The sequence below is a fragment of the Mus caroli genome, chromosome 1, assembly GCF_900094665.2.
Source record: "Mus caroli chromosome 1, CAROLI_EIJ_v1.1, whole genome shotgun sequence".
Classification (NCBI taxonomy): Eukaryota; Metazoa; Chordata; class Mammalia; order Rodentia; family Muridae; genus Mus; species Mus caroli.
This window is the reverse complement of record NC_034570.1, coordinates 33,098,533-33,114,353: the sequence shown is the minus strand read 5'-3', so window position 1 is coordinate 33,114,353 and position 15,821 is coordinate 33,098,533. Positions and strand designations below refer to the sequence as shown.

At 43.8% G+C, this 15,821-nt stretch overlaps 1 protein-coding gene and 1 pseudogene across 2 annotated transcripts in view; one reads left to right on the top strand and one right to left on the bottom strand.

Moving 5' to 3' along the window:
* Aff3 (AF4/FMR2 family member 3) overlaps positions 1-15,821 on the top strand; it is a 442,217-nt gene that overhangs the window by 134,739 nt on the left and 291,657 nt on the right. The gene's annotated exons all lie outside the window — the stretch shown is intronic.
* LOC110307123 overlaps positions 392-15,821 on the bottom strand; it is a 17,972-nt pseudogene continuing 2,542 nt past the window's right edge.

The window sequence follows — 15,821 nt, the reverse complement described above, 5'->3', positions numbered from 1 at the left end:
TTGTAGACCAGGCTGGCCTCGAACTCAGAAATCCGCCTGCCTCTGCCTCCCGAGTGCTGGGATTAAAGGCGTGCGCCACCACGCCCGGCTGATATTTTGTTTTTTTAAGCATATGATTTTAATGTCTCTCCATTGAGGTAGGTAAAGTCACCTTTGACAAAGCCTCAAAAGTGTCTGGCACTTTGGTTCACAAGGATATGGTCCAATATTGTGCTAACTTAGGATACAAAAAGGCACACAAAGTTGATGCCTAGACTCCCTGGGACTGGAGTTGGACAAAGGGTGAGCGGGGACCAGCTTGGGGAGACAGGAAGGGTGTGGGCTTGAGTTCTTGTTGACAGAGGTAGTTGGTCATGGGTGGACCCTGATGTGCTGAGTGTAGTTCAAACCCTCAGGCTGGGTAGCAGCTGCTATGGTGACCACTGTTTGCTTAGTTCAAGGGTTCACTGCCCTCAAAACAGCTGGCTCTTCCTCTGGGCCCTGTCCATAGACTTGCTAGCATGGATGACATTCCTGCTGATGTGAACACTGAAGTTGCCCCTGATTGTCTCAGGGGCTACCATTGTTGAGTCAGTGTGTTCTATCATAGCCCTTGAGATGTGGGCACATTGTACACTTCCCAGACCATGGCCACCATAGACCCATAGAGCTTATGTTGCTGATGAGGGCCAGATAGGATGGCTTCCTCTGTAGGTTCCTGTAGTGCTCAGCAAGGATGCTCTCCGGTGCCTGCAGTATCTTCATCCTTACCAGCTTGAAGCCCCACCTCTCAAAGCATTACATCAGAATCCCCACCAGCCTCTGCTGTACCCCATGTGGCTTCACAGCAACCAGGGCCTACTCCTGGGGCTAAGAGGGCTCTCCAGAACTAGGGTGCACCAGCAGGCATTGAAAGCATGACCTCCTAACCCGAAAACAACTTTTGAGGACAAAAATGTAAATGGAGGAAAAAAATGAAATGCAAGTGGTTTTTAAGGGCTGTTCTTTGTATGCACATAAACCCGTTGTATGAGTCTTGTCTTTTTTGTTTGCAGTTGATGTTCTTACACACATTTATTTTGCTTGAAGCTTTCATTTCCACTGGCTAAAACTTTTGATAGCAAATTATCTGATATGTATAGTCTCCCCCCACTTCAGGCAGCAGTGCTCCAAAGTTTATGTTCATGACCCTATATGTAGAGGATTCTCTGGACTCTGCTTTTTAAAAAAAATTCCAAATGGGGTGATTTTTATGTCCTTTAAAAACCTTAATGCTTCCCATAAGGACTGTGGAATGATTTTATGACCCAGTCCTGCTTCCATAAATGTTAAAGAAACAGACTGGTGTAAAAATCTTGGGATGATAATTATTAATAAAAATACTCTTCCATTTGCTCTGCAGAACATTATTTTTGTATTAAAATTGTTTTCTCTTACTACTAAAATGTGCTCAGAAATGGATATAGGGGACTTAGGCATTTCTTAACCAAAGCAGCAGTCGCTCCTGTGGGAACCAGAAATACAGCGAATGCAGAGTAGTTTTAAGAGGAGGCTTTTAAAAAGTTATTTGTATTTATAAAACACATACTTGAGTTCATGGCTACGCCTCCAGTTAGGATGTCAAACAAGTACAATTCTCTGAAAATACCATTGAGTTCACCGCAGTGAACCATCCAGAAGAAACTGAACAATTTTCTATAAATTTAATTGCTGCCTTGGAATAATTATGTCTAAAGGATGGGATATATATTTTATTATCCATCAGCTTCTTTTTTAACAGGAGTACCGAGCTTTGTATAAGTCAATTATTTTTGATAGTTTCTGTAATTAATGTTGAATTATATTTTATTGCCCTCATTTTATTACATCACCATGGTGACAATTGAAACATTTCTAAATGGTGAAAATCTTGACAGTGTATTGTGTGTTACACTATTGCCTTTTTAACACTTCCATGAAATTCCAGGGCTGGTGGATTGGTGTCACCATGTATTGGAAAGCAATATTGAACCTCTTCTTCTTATGCTTGTGTATCAGAGAACACTCCTGTGTAACTCAAGACAGAACAGTGTAAATAATACTCCTTTTAAAATCTTTCCATGTTGTTAACTATTGACTGCTATTATGATTATGTGTTTTGTCCCTGTGTGTGTGTGTCTCTTTTTCTGTGTTGTCTCTATCTGTGGTGTCTTTGTGTATGTGTGTGTGTGTGTGCATATGTAGTATGTCTGTGTGTGTACATGTGTGTATGTGTCTATGTAGGGTAGAGTGTGGGTTGCACGCATGTCATGAGGCATGTGCCAGTCAGACGACAACTGCCAGGATTCAGCTCTCCCCTTCCACTGCGGGTTTTAAAGACCTCTTTCAGGTTGCCAGCTTGTGAGCAAGCACTTTGCCCTCTGAACCATTCACCCAACCCAGCAGTGTCTTTTCTCTATCATTATCTGAATTGCAAATTGTTTATGGAATGCATTTGTCTTATATCATGTTCTGAATTGCCCTAAATGTATATAATGCAAAATGTATGTCAAACAAACAATGCTAGCTCTGTTAGTAGAATTCACTCTTGGAAGTTTGGGGCTTGTTTGTGTTCATGACTGGGGAAAAAAATCTACTTTGTGTAGTATCCACATTATAAAAAAAAAAAAAAACAACGCCTGTTTTCCTTTAAAAATTAAAAAAAAAAACCACTAGTGTGGGGGACAAGAAAATGGTGAGAGGAGAAAAGGCGGGGCGGGGAAGTGCAGAACAGGCAACAGGCAGTTTATCTTCAAGGTCTTTCGAAATGAGGGGACCAAATGGGTTTTGGAGTGAAGATCAAGTTGACCAACCCCACACATCCTCCTATGTAGACAACACGAGTTAGCATGGTATTTCATGCCCTCCTGTTACTCTGGGAATCCTGTCAGTTCTAGGCTTGCAGAGACTATCAAAAGTCACTATTACATAGCCGTGCCTCCTAATCAACCAACTGACCGATTGTGAATTGGTCTCTACCACGCTTTCCCTTCCTGCGGGTATTTGTTTTATGTCTTTCTGCTGTTTGCCTTTCACTGCTTGGCCATTGTCAACACCTCTTAGAGAGTTGCAGTTGGGCGATGCTCTCAAGCACAGCCATGTAATTTTTGTGTGAAAAGCACTTTGAGGATAATTATCACTTGTGTAAGGACGAGTGCATAATCGCAATCAGAACATGGGAATGTTAAACTATATAATAAGCAAATTCTCCTTAAAATTCTAACACCAGTTTTTCTGACTGTTCAATGTGGAAGCTGGGGCTCTGGGTGCAGTAGTTTTGCCTGACCACATGATAAGAAACAACAGATTTGTGTTTATGTGCACATTTCTTGAGTATGGGTTTTTCCGTCTACAAATTGGACTTCATGTAGTGCAGAGAGAGCTTGTGTTTTAAAGATTTTGTGAGCTTGTCACATTACCACGAAGACTAGAAACATAAATTATACAAGCGTTAAATCATCATATTTGTTTGTAAGTTTGATTCTTCTATTTTAATTATGTATCATGCAAATACCCTTCTAACTTGATGGGTATATCTCCATCTATGGGTTTGGACCAATTATGTATGTCCTTCTTGAGAGTATAAGGTGAGATGATTTTATGGATAGGACAACTTGTTGGTAGTCCAAAAAAAAAAAACCGAAAACCAAAAAACAAAAAACTCTCAATCATATTGCATCTTTATTCAGCCAATATTATGTTACTTTCATTGTTCTTAGAACTCCTGTCCTCCTTCATTCAAAGACCAAACATTTGTCTCCCTCTCCCCAGTCTCTGGCATACAGGGTTCAGTGACTTTATGTTCCTTTCGCCAAAGCATATTTATTCAGTGGCAAAATGCCATGTTTCCATTTTTCCTCTCCTGGAATCTCTTTTTATGTATTCACCTTATTTTATCCATTTTCTTTAACTAGTTTTCTCCCCTTTGATGGGTTAGAAAGTGCCCCAGACAGACACAAGCCATTTAATTACCAGTGCAGAAATCCTTGACCAAGGCAGGAGTAGAGTCACAGCTCACATAATTTGCTGTTAGGTTACGTATGGCTAATGCTTCTGTGGGACGATGATATCTGTCCAGGCTCAGCGGAGGGGGTCGCTCATGTGGTTAGGAGATAGTAGAAGTCACTTCGTTAGTAACATGTTGCCTGTCTCTTATACATCAATTGTTAATGCTATATGCGTTATAGGGTTTTTTGTTGTTGTTGCGTTTTTCTGTGATGGCTAGGGAAAATATAAGAGAAGGGGTTTTATAATTATCTAAGGAGAATGCAGAGATCCCAGAATGGTTATTGCATGGTGATGTAAAAGGTGATGTATGTTATTTGGTGTCTCAAGCATCCTTCTAAGAATGGTGGGAGGCTTGTAGAGATGCCTGTGAGAGTCTAGAACATTCACACCAAGTAGATATACACTTTCACATACTTCTCCAAGTTTTCCCCCTGGCTTTCAGGGATCTCAGAGGGAACATTGTACAATAAAATACCTTTCAGGGGGATGTTAAATACCTTTCTATGCAATTGCTTCCCGTTGGAGTTAAATCTAACCTTCTGGCAGAGGTTGTGGCCCTGAGTAAGATGGATTTGGTAGGTAGGCTGTGGGGGAGACTTCACCAAGGGCCCAGGTTTCATATGCTAAAGATTTTGTTAAATGTTCAGAATATCATGAAAGGGAACCAAAGACTTTCTACATGTCTGAGTTTAGTCAGTTGGCTTTGCACATACCTAGTCATTTATAGAACTCCTTCAGCACGTGTATTTAGAGGTATGCTGGTGTGTGGCACATCCCTCTGCCATACACTTCACACCATTTCAGAGAAGCTCCTTGTATCAGTGAAGTTCATATGGGCAGCCTCTGCCTTTGGACACAAAAGCATCTTCAGGAGCTTGGCTTCCTGTGGAGAAGGATGGCTTCTCTAATGGCTGTTTATACCAGGGTTTGGAGCTGAGCCATCTACAAAGCCCAGAGGGTCTGTGGGAGGCCTTGTGGGGAAGAGTTCTTGTCTCAACCGGATCATTTTCCCTGAGGTGTAGCAGAAGGCCAACTGAGTGAGTAGTAAAGCTGAAACACTTCTAGAGGGATGTGTTCCTGGCCTCACAGAGAGGAGGAGAGGGGCCCTGGGATGCTTGCCACCGATGTTGGCACAGGGAAGAAACAATTATAGGAACCAGGGAAGTTCACCAAAGTGCTCAAACCTCAGCCTCACTCTGCTAGCTGAACAGATTGGACCAACATGCTAGTCTTCTCCAGTAACCTGTAGTATTTGATGAATTAGGAGTGGCCAGGTTAATGATTCTAAAGGCACTGAAGATTTTATTTGTTAACATACAACATCCAGTTGGGATATTGCTTCTTCACTGTTTATGGTAATTCCATTTAAACCCTATTCCTTTACATGTATATTTTATGAACATGTATTTTAAGAATATCCACAGTAGTGGGTTTATGGTTTTAGTCTTATAAATGGCTAAACACTGAGGACTAAATCCAGACATAGGAATGCCATTATCTCTGGAGGTTTGTCATGGAGCTGTTAAAGGAGGATGGGCACCTCTGTCAGGTGCTCATTCCTGTCACTGGCCACACCCAGCAATAGTGTGAGGATCTAGAGTATGAGTGGATCCCGTTGGTTTCTCATAATTTCTACTTTCTGCAGCCTGGATGTCCTGGGATCCTTTCTCTTCTGCACTGGCTTAGCATATGGTCAGTTTGGCACACACTAGAGTTCTTTGGGGAGAGGGATCCTCAGTTGAAAAAATACTTCGCCAAGACTGGCTATAGTGTCTATTGTGGATGTTCTTTATGAGTGATTTACATGGTTTGGCCCAGGCCATTGCGTGTGTGGCCATCTATAGGCAGTGGTCCTGAGCACCTCAAGAAAGCAGGCTAGCAAACCTGGAGCCAGGGAGTCAGCAAGCAGCACCTCTCCATAGCTCAGGCCCTCAGAGTTCCTGCTCTGACTTCCCTGGATGATGGACTACAAGCTGGAAGATGAAATACTCTCCCACCCTGCAAGTGTCTTTTGCTCAGTGTTTTACTGTAGCAGCAGAGACCCTGAATAAGATAGGAAGTAAGGATCTTGGCCAGCTTTCTGACGTGATAACAAATAACCGAGACAACTTGTGAACAGAGAAGCTGCATTTTAGATTAATCTGTGAAGGTCTCAGTCTGCAATCGATTGGCCCTGTTGACTTTGGTCTGTGGCAAGGCAGAACGTTGTGCTGAGAGAAACTGTTCTCCTATGGCTAGGGCGTGGGAACAAGAGAGACTAAAGGCCTGGGGCTCCCTGATCCCAGTTGAGAATACACATGATCAAAGACCTTTCCTGCCACCCTTAACCTTGTGAGATTTCTACCTTTAGTAGGTTTCCATGAGCCCTAGTTATGGGTCTTTGGAGGTTCTTGAAGACCTAAGTCAACAGTGGATGTGGTCTTGGTCCTTTGAGCTTGATGCGTACTGATCTTTATGTGGCCAATATGCTAGGAGCAGGGTAGGCTTAGCCTGGCAGCTGCAATGGCCGTGCTGTCAAGAAGATCTGTCTTTCTAGAATACAGAAGGAAACAGAAGAGTCTCTTCTGAGTTTTCCCCCTGTTCCTCACCTGGTTATTTCTCAGGGAAAGAAATGATTGGGAAGGGGGTTTAGAGAGCTCTGTCTCAGAGCCTGCTGGGAAGCCAGATGGTTGGGTATCAGCTGTGTGCCTCCCTTGCTGGGAATGTGGGGCCGGGAAGGAAGAGAAGCAGTGGACTGCAAGCCCAAGCAACTTTTCGTGATGTCCTCCCCGTCGAGGCCAGGTGGCCACTTGTGTAAATCATCGACATTATTCTCAGCTTCCATGTGCCTCGGAACCTTTGCACTGTCTTTTCTTCTGTGAACATTCTTCTCCGAGGTCTTTGTGGACTTGCTTTCCCTGTTCAATGTAGGCCCTTAGTTCAGGTGTCACATTTGAGTCGTCAGATCTAAAATAATCCCAACAGTAACTCACGATTGGCCTCACCCTTGCTTCAGAAGATTCTTGTTCATTGCTTTTTTTCCTCTGTCCTCTTTCTCCCCTCCTTGCTATCTAGAACATAAAGCCGTCATCGCATCCCAGAAGAGAGGCCAGCCTGCAGTAGGTACTCAGGAGACTTTCTGCTTGGTGGGAGAATGGCGTCCTAAAGTAAACATGGCATACACTCTGCTTCTTCCCAAGGGGACCTTCTCCTGCTTCACGGTGGGGACTGACCAGCCTGCTAAGCTTTATATCTGTAATACTTGGCTCGAAGCAGGCTCCTTAGCAAGCGCTTAGAAATACAGGACAAGGTGGCAAACTGTGTAGCTGTCAAAGGTTGTCTGGGCATCCCTGGGCCTTCTAAGGAGGGATGGGGTACAGGTGATGCTTTTTGACATGATGATAGTAATTTGGAAAAAACATTATTTATCTCAAAGGGTTATCATCACTGGGTGTGGATAAAAAGCTTTCTGATCACAGAGATGATCACAGACGTGAGTGGACTAAATGTAACGGTACACACACACACACACACACACACACACACACACACACACATACACACACCCCAGATTTTGTCATCCATGCAAGTGTGGAGAAGCTCTGGAGAATCTAGGTTGCCTGACTTAGCACATGTGATGTGTGCAGCTGTCGGGTAGAGAAACCTAAGGCCTTCTCATTTGTCAAGGAGAATTCTCTGAAATTAGTTTTTCGCTCAATATGGTGCCACACATCTGGCTATAATCTCAACTCTATGGGCCCCGGCAGAACAAGAGTCATCATTTAGGAACAAGACTCAAATATAAAGCTTTTATGGACTCTTAAAACCTTAGTATTATCCCAATAGGAAACTGACAACTGCAAAGTGGTTCTTATTAGTGCCATCAACAGACAAGGAGAGAAGCACAGCTTTCGCCCCTCACATTTAAAGCGTCTCATTAATCCAGCAGGAGCAGCCCCGTGTCAGATGTCTCCAGAAGCACAGTTTGAACAAAGAGTTCAAGGTGTTCATCTTGGAGAACCGCGAGGAAGGCGGTGGTCATGTCTGTGTGTCCTGAGAGGCACAGCCTGGGTGAAGGCAGGGGTAGAAGGTGAATTTTTTAACTTGGATGTTGCGTTTCAGTTTTACAAATACGTTCTTATGCCCTGGTCGATTTGAAGTGAACAAGCGGTACTGTGGGAAAGAATCTGAGTTGTTCCTGAACAAATTGAAAAGGAGGCTAGCAAGGGCCCGTCTCCCCTCAGCTCAAGAATGGGATCCTTCTGTTCATTTACATGATTGGCTCATTTGAGTATAAGGAGATTTGGCCTACACTATCAGCAAAATCTGAGTGTTCCTTAAGTTTGTAGTAACTGAGCATGTGTAGCTCTTCTGCTAGAATGGAGAAAGCCAGACTAAGAGTAATAACTCCTCCTGACATTCTGCCAGGTAATCTGGAGCCTTCCCTAATAGGACTGTCACTCCAGAAAAGGGGCTCAAACAGCATATTTGGAAATATTGTTCCCTCTCATTACACACCCTTCGTGGTGATAAAATTACAAAAATCGTAACATTTGAATTATATATGTAAAATTAGGGAATAGATTGATCAGTCAGTTGATTTTATTGGATTGGCATGCATAATTATGGAGACTAGGAAGTTCATAATCCACAGGGCAGGCTGGCAGGCTGGGCAACCCAAGAAAAGTTGCTGTTACAAACCAATTTAAAAGGTATCATTTGGCAGAATTCTTTCCTCCTTGGGAGACCCCAGCCTGGTTTTTTGTTTGTTTTGTTTTGTTTTGATTCCTTTGACTTATTAGATAAAACTTATCCTCCTTATGGATCACAATTGAAAACCTTACTGATTTTGACGTTACTTTCATCTTAAAAAAAAAAATTTGCACATAGATGTCAAAACTGGTAGTTCAGTAAAGAACTAGAAAATGTGGCCAAAGTAAGTGGGCATATAAATTGCTATTTTCTCTTCCTCTCCCTCTTCCTCCCCCTCCTGTCCCCTCCACGGGTACCATGGGCCCTATGATGTTTTGAGCAGTGAGCATGGATGAACTCTGACTTCTCTGTAGCTATCTAAGTTTCTGCAACATCAGCTTCTACATTCACTGCTGTACTTAGCATCAGGGAGGCAAATGCCTCATCTGACTTGGTCCTCACAGTCTGTCTTCCCATGTAGTTTCCTTGAAGACAAAGCAGGAGTCCTCTGTGGTTCGTCCGTAACTGTTTACTAAGGGAGCGAGAATTGTTCCTTGAGATGTGCAACCTTTTCCTCAGACCTTTTTCATTAAAATCTCTTTATGCAACTCTTCTGTGGACTCCGATGGCTCTTGTGAATGTCTTCTTTTTGTTCTCTCCCAGGACACCAATCTTATGACTGTCCTACAAAAAGTACATTGCCCTTTTCTTACTGAATATGAATAATAACCTCAGATATGTGCACCCAGGGGACACACTTACTGTAGTGTCCCATGTGGGCATCAATGAGAGCAGTACCGTAGTTATGTCTGAGGTGGACGAGGCTGATAGGAGTTGCATGCCAGCAATTCCTGGAGGAAGAAATCTCCTGTTGATGACTGTTGTCACTTCTCTGAACTGTCACGTGTGTCTAACATGCTGGATCCTGAGTCCTAACTCCAGGAATTTCTCCTTAAGAACCAGAGCCAGCAAACACAGTGAATGCTAATCCTCTTTCCTTCCTGGGACAGAATTTGAAGTCACACGTTGTTCCTTTACCGCTGTGTGATTTCCTCCAGAAACTTGAAGAGGTTCCAGCCCATAAACCCTGTAAGCACACACACATTTCCCAGTCTGTGTTGGCTTGAATGTGGATTTGATAGATAAGGAGATCGCTTTGTTCTCTAATCCTCCTCTGTGCTTCCTGCCTATCTCCCTGAAACTTAGCTGGCTTGTTTTCCTTCACTTCCTGGGTGGTCCTGCTAGGGAAAACCCTACCTTCAAAGCAGGCCAGGTGATGAGCCTCAGCTCATGAATCTGCTGCTGCCATCCTGTGGTCTTCCTGGGAGCCCTAGCCAACAGGAGAGACCCCTTCCAAGGAGAGATTAGTCAAGCACCACAGGGATGGCTCTGCTAATCTTTCCATGGCGGCCAATTGAGGTTCTCTAATTAATACCCAGTTTATACCTGAATCTGCTTCCTCAAAGGCTCTAAAACAAAACAGAAAGGACGAAGTGGCCAGGAAAACAGAGCAAACGGAAGCCCACAATAGGCTGGTCATGATTCCCCCCTTCATTTATGTCTTATTCTTCAGTTGTTTCTTCACAAGCTCCATAACCAACCATCAAGTGGGAGTGTTTCTGCTCTGATTTAGAGTGTGGCTGTTTTGTTGTTGTCTGAATTCATATTCCTACTTTCCACCTCCTCTTTTTCTTCCTGTTGCTTTCGCTGGGTGATACTTCTTGCAACTCCCATGGCCAAAAATGGCAAGTTACTAGGACTCTAGAGGTTTGTGGCTAGAGTAGTATGTTTCCCAGCCCCTACTGTCTCTGAGCACTCTGATCCCTTACGAACATCTTTTCGTGAGCTGGCCCAAGTACAGATGTATTCCACTTGGTAGCATGTTTACGACAGCAGAGGTAGTGTATAGCGTAGGGCTTTCTGTATGGACGTGTGTGGATTCCTAGAGCTATCAAAGGTTTGCAGCCATCATATGCTATGTAAGGCTGTCACAGTCCTCAACTGCATGCATGCATGGCCTGCCATCTCTGGAGGCCCTGTAGCTTCAAAATCCCTCTGTTTCCAAATCATGTATCAAAACTGTGTCTCCTCAGGAAAGTGCGAGGTACTTCATTAGTATTCTGAGAACTTTATTATTTCCTAGACAGGCCTTCAACAAAGTGATAGCCTTTTCCCCCTTGAGAGTTAAAGGCTGCTCATTAAATATTTGTACAATGGATGAATAAGAATAATGACCACAGATGAGTAGTTTGACTAAGGAACGTAAGAGAGAATCCTTCAGAAGGTACTGTAGAAATGTCCGATATGCTCTGGCCATTGATTGGTGACTGATCTTCCTAGACTTAGAGGTTCGGGGGGAGGCAGGTTCTCTACAGATGGGAAGAGGGTGCCCCTGCAGGCCGGAGGGGTGGCATTTATTTACGGTAGTGCTGAGTGTCACTGGAGCTTCCTCTTTATGTTATTGAGGGGCCAGATATTTTGGAGACTCAGAAATGTACTTCTTTCTCTCTTCAGGAATTCAAAACTAACTGAAAAAATAAGTCAGCAATGACAGACACTTGTAGGTAGACACATTTGTTGATGAAGCATCTTCGCAGAGCTGACCAGTAGAGCGTCTTTCTGTTCCTAGGACCTTTGTCCTAACTCCACCTATGTGTGCACTGGCAGGTTATTCCTTCTGCTCCACACTCTGTTCTCCTCCTATGGGGTACGTCACACTGGAACAGTCGCTTCGGGACATGCGCAGGGGGGTCATGGAGGCCCTGGAAGCCACCTGTTGCTTTAGGCAATTACTTCTACAACTCTTTCTCTGCTGGGTCCCCACCATGAGAATACTTATCCTTGGAGAGTTTGATGATGAGAACTGTATGAAAATGCATATCTCTTATCCATGTCTCTTTTAAACCTGAGGTTGACAGCTTAGTGCCAAATGTAAGACCATGTGACCAGACACTGTATGGCACTAGTCTAAAAGGGACCTCACACTTGATTTGAGAAGCATTGTCTAGTCTTAGAGTGGAAAGAGTCACGGAACCAGAAAGAGTTGTCATCTTTCTGCCAGAGAGACTTTGAGTGAATTTCTAGGTCACCACTGGCTGTGTTGTGTGGTTAAGGTTCTTGCAGTTCCCCGTTCTAAACCATTCCTGAGACGTGACCGGTTACCCTGGAGCTTCTGGGAATACCTCCAAAGCTCGTGGCCATGGGATAAGACAAGTGATGGCCACGAGGACCTAGGGCCCCGTTGTGATGTCAGAGGAGATTGACCCGGAGGTGAAGCTGTCCTTGTTCTGTTCTGTTCATTACTTCCAGTCACTGTCCTTGGTTGTGACCCCGCCTCCTACTTCAATGAGCCTTTCAGATGCTTGACTTAGAACCACACCTTCCTTTTCAAGTCTGTTGTTTTCCTGATGGGCCGCAAAGTCTCCAGGTTCTTAATATTCACGGTGTTGCATTTGTCTGGAAGAGGGCTCAGGGAGTGTTCATTACTGAAAGTACTCAGACCAGATAGCCACGGCGCTTTTTTCCTTCCATCCTGAGCCTTTCTGGAAACACAAATCTGCTCTAATTAAGAACATAGATATTTATTATCTGACAAGCAAATCCACTTTGCCCCTCTGCTGAAATTACTTCATTGCTGTGTGACTTCTAGGAACACATTCAACCTCAGTAATGAAAGGGCATTAGGTCAGGAAGGACCAGATAACAAAGGGGTTGTGCCCAGCATTAGGTCAGCAACAGCGCAAGATGTCTGGAGCACAGTGAACAAAGCACATTAAGAGTCTGTGCTTGGCTGTGGTCATCTGTTTCCACAGGGTCATGTGGGAACTGCTAACCTGCCTCCCTGTCTCAGTGGCCTTTTGAACCTCTGACGGGGTCATCTGATTTCGAGTCTGGAACCCCTACTGAAGCTCATTTTGTAAATGCCAGGCAAATACATTCTCAAGACCGGTTTTTATCATCCCAATTCATGACTGAACTGGGCAGACAGGATGGACAGGCAGGATTGGCAGGGTTGCATGGAATTTGTAAGGTGGTACAGTGTAGATCCAGGCTAGTGGGCAAGGCAAGTCAGCACTGGAGATCTGGTCCTTTGTAGACTCGGATGGTGGTGACATAGTGTGTGTAGTGTGTAGTAGACATGTGTGGTGGAAGTCCTCCTGACTGTGTCTGTAGTGCCTTGAGTGACTAGAGGATGCTGTTTCCAAACCTTGTTTTCTTTGATCAGCAGGAAACAGAAGGAGAAGAAATAATCTTCTGATAGGTTCTCTCTCAAGAAGAAAGCAAGCATGATGTACACTGACTGTGGCATGACATCAAGGAATAAAAATATACATAATCTGTACGGGGCAAGGGACCAACCCCTGATCCCTTGCCGGTGCTGAAAGTGATCTAGCACTGAACTAGACCCTTGTCTACCCATAGTATTTGACATGTAGAGGTAGGGAGACTGACTCGAAGCCATGCCAAGGTACAGAGTAGAGCAGATGATTAAACATCATGATGTGAATTGCTTCTGAGCAGGGCCCATAAATAACTATCATTTTAAATACGTTAGAGCCTTCTTGTTTTACTTTCCACGGTTTCAGTTACCCAACAGTCAGCCGTGGCTCTAAAACACGGGATAGAGAATTCTAGAAATAAATTATTCATGAGTTTAAATTACTTTTATTACAGCATATGGGTATAATTGTTCCCTTTTATCATTAGTAATTGTTGTTAATCTCTTACTGTGCCTAATTTATAAATTAAACTTTATCATAGGGGTTTGTGTGTAGGCAGAAATGAAGTACATAGAGAGCTGGTAGTATCCGTGGATTCTGGCATTGACTGGTGGGGGGGGGGTTGGAGGGTCTTGGAAGGCTGTGCATGCAGGGAAGGGGGCTGCCATATTTAAAGAATGAAAGAAGAGACTCCACCAACATCCGCCAGCTCTCAACCAGCTCTCCAAGCTGGCCTCTTCCAGCTTCCCACAGAAAACTCTGGTCTTTTCCTGGCCATGCTTCTTCTCTCTCTAAAGGGGGAACAACCTACTTTTGACTTCACTGTGGGGTTCAGATGCTGAGAGCTGCCTGTGGGCAGAGTGTGTAAGTCACCTCGCCTGGAAATGGCATGAACTCAGTAGCTATTCAAGGAGTGGAGGATGACGCTTGGTCTTGATTATGTCCAGAGCTAATGCCGAGCTAATGCAAAGTGAGGTGGAGGAGCTGTGTTACATCTGCCTCACCTTTTCGTTGATATTCTTATGAGACAAACTTATCCTGGGGACATAATAAAACCATATTTGGTTTTCAGCAGCTTGAAACTGAACCAGCAAACAAACAAACAAACAAAAAAAGAAACTAAGATGGTTTTTTTTCCTGTGACTTTAAGCCTATTTCCATATGAAATTCAATTCTAAATCTTAAAGTAGTTGTTACTGGTATGTGAATGTGTAACCAAATTTCTAAACTATACTCAAAGATGCTATGAGAGTCATTATAAATGTGACCTTTAAAATAATGCATGATCTCAGACCTCCTTAAAGCCTCATAGAAATGGAATAGTTTTTGGGAAGTATGTACATCCATGTGTTTGGGGGGTCTAACTTCTATATAAGCCCCATGTACTAGCTTTAGATGCTGGCTTTAGCACACTAAAGCTGTCTCTTTAAAGAAATAAAAGCCCTTCGCCTCACTCATCCACATAATTCCCAAGGATGTCTGTAACAGGTAGGATGATCAGACAAAGCTTTTGAATCCGAATCATCGTTGGTCAGAATCTCAGCGTGTGCAGGAATATAGGCATTGTATGAAGGAGAAGGAGGGGGAGGAGGAAAAGGGAGCGGGCCACCAAGCAGGGAGAAGGAAAGGGGAGAAGGCCTGCCTCAGCCTTCCGGGGAAGTGTCTTCTCCAGCATCAGGTTGCTCATTCAGATGCCACATCAAGCCCTGGGTGGCATCCCTGTGAGTGATTGGCATCCCTCAGGACCCAGGTCAAGGACAGCACACCTCTGCAGCTCAGGTTCTCAGAGCAGGAGTGACATCTCAGGGCCACCTTGTTCCTGGATTCCAGATACCCCCAGGCACCTAGAGGCCCTCCTTAGGGGGTCAGGTGTGGGCTGTCTTACCTGCCTGGCTTCTTAGCAGAGTGCAGCTTTAAAGGAAGATGTTTTCTGTTTCAAATATTCCTATGCAGGTGAGAAGCATTCTTTTGTCACTTCTTGTTCGGAAGATTACAGAGTAAAGCCTGTATCCTGTGGCTCTAACCTGGTCTTTGAGCACTGTCAGATCAGAGGTCGTCATCTTAGGTTTAGAGAGATGTTGGCTCAAAGACTTGTGACAGTTTTCATATGTTAATGAAAGTACTTTAACATCCGAATATGACTTTCTTGAGCTCCCTGTAGAATTCAACCACGAAGCTAAGGGGAAAAAAAAATCCACCTGTGTACTAGTGTCTAGTTCCTGTCCTCCATCTCTGGGTATGTAAAACTTCTCCTGAGTGCTGTGCATGTTGTTAGATATTTGGTGGCAGCCCAACCTTTTCAGTGGCTTATATATACTGTTTTAAAGCAATCTTCGATTTCAAAATATTGGATGGAAATTGGACTTATTTTGAAAGTTCTGAGTCACCTCACAGTTTATTGCATCTGACCTTGAATCTAAATAGGGCGAAGTCAGTTCGGCGGGGCGTCTAGGGTGCTTTTCAAGAGAAAATTATTACTAAAGTAAAAGAGAGGTAAATTGAAGAGGGTTGGGGATTTTGGGGTGATTAATTTGGAAAATGTGGGAGAACAAGAAATCATATTCTTTAAATGTAACCAATATTCCCATAAAGCAAAGAGAGACTTAGTTCAGGAATAAAAAGAGGGTTCTGTGTCCCACTTCAGTGTCGAGCTAAGCTGTTCTATATATAAGCTTTCTGTGACTGTGACAATACCTGAGGTGAAGGACTGGTTAGGAGACAGGTGTTTTTGTTTTTGTTTTTGTTTTTGTTTTCTTGGCTCATGGTTTCAGTGGTTTTATCACAATGGGTTGTGCTGAGGCAGAGCTCACAGGCTGGAAACACAAGCAGAAGAAGACTGGGAGTACTGGTAGACCAAGGCTGGGAGCATGGGTGGATCAAGACTGGGAGCACTGGTAGAACAAGGCTGGGAGCACTGGTAGAACA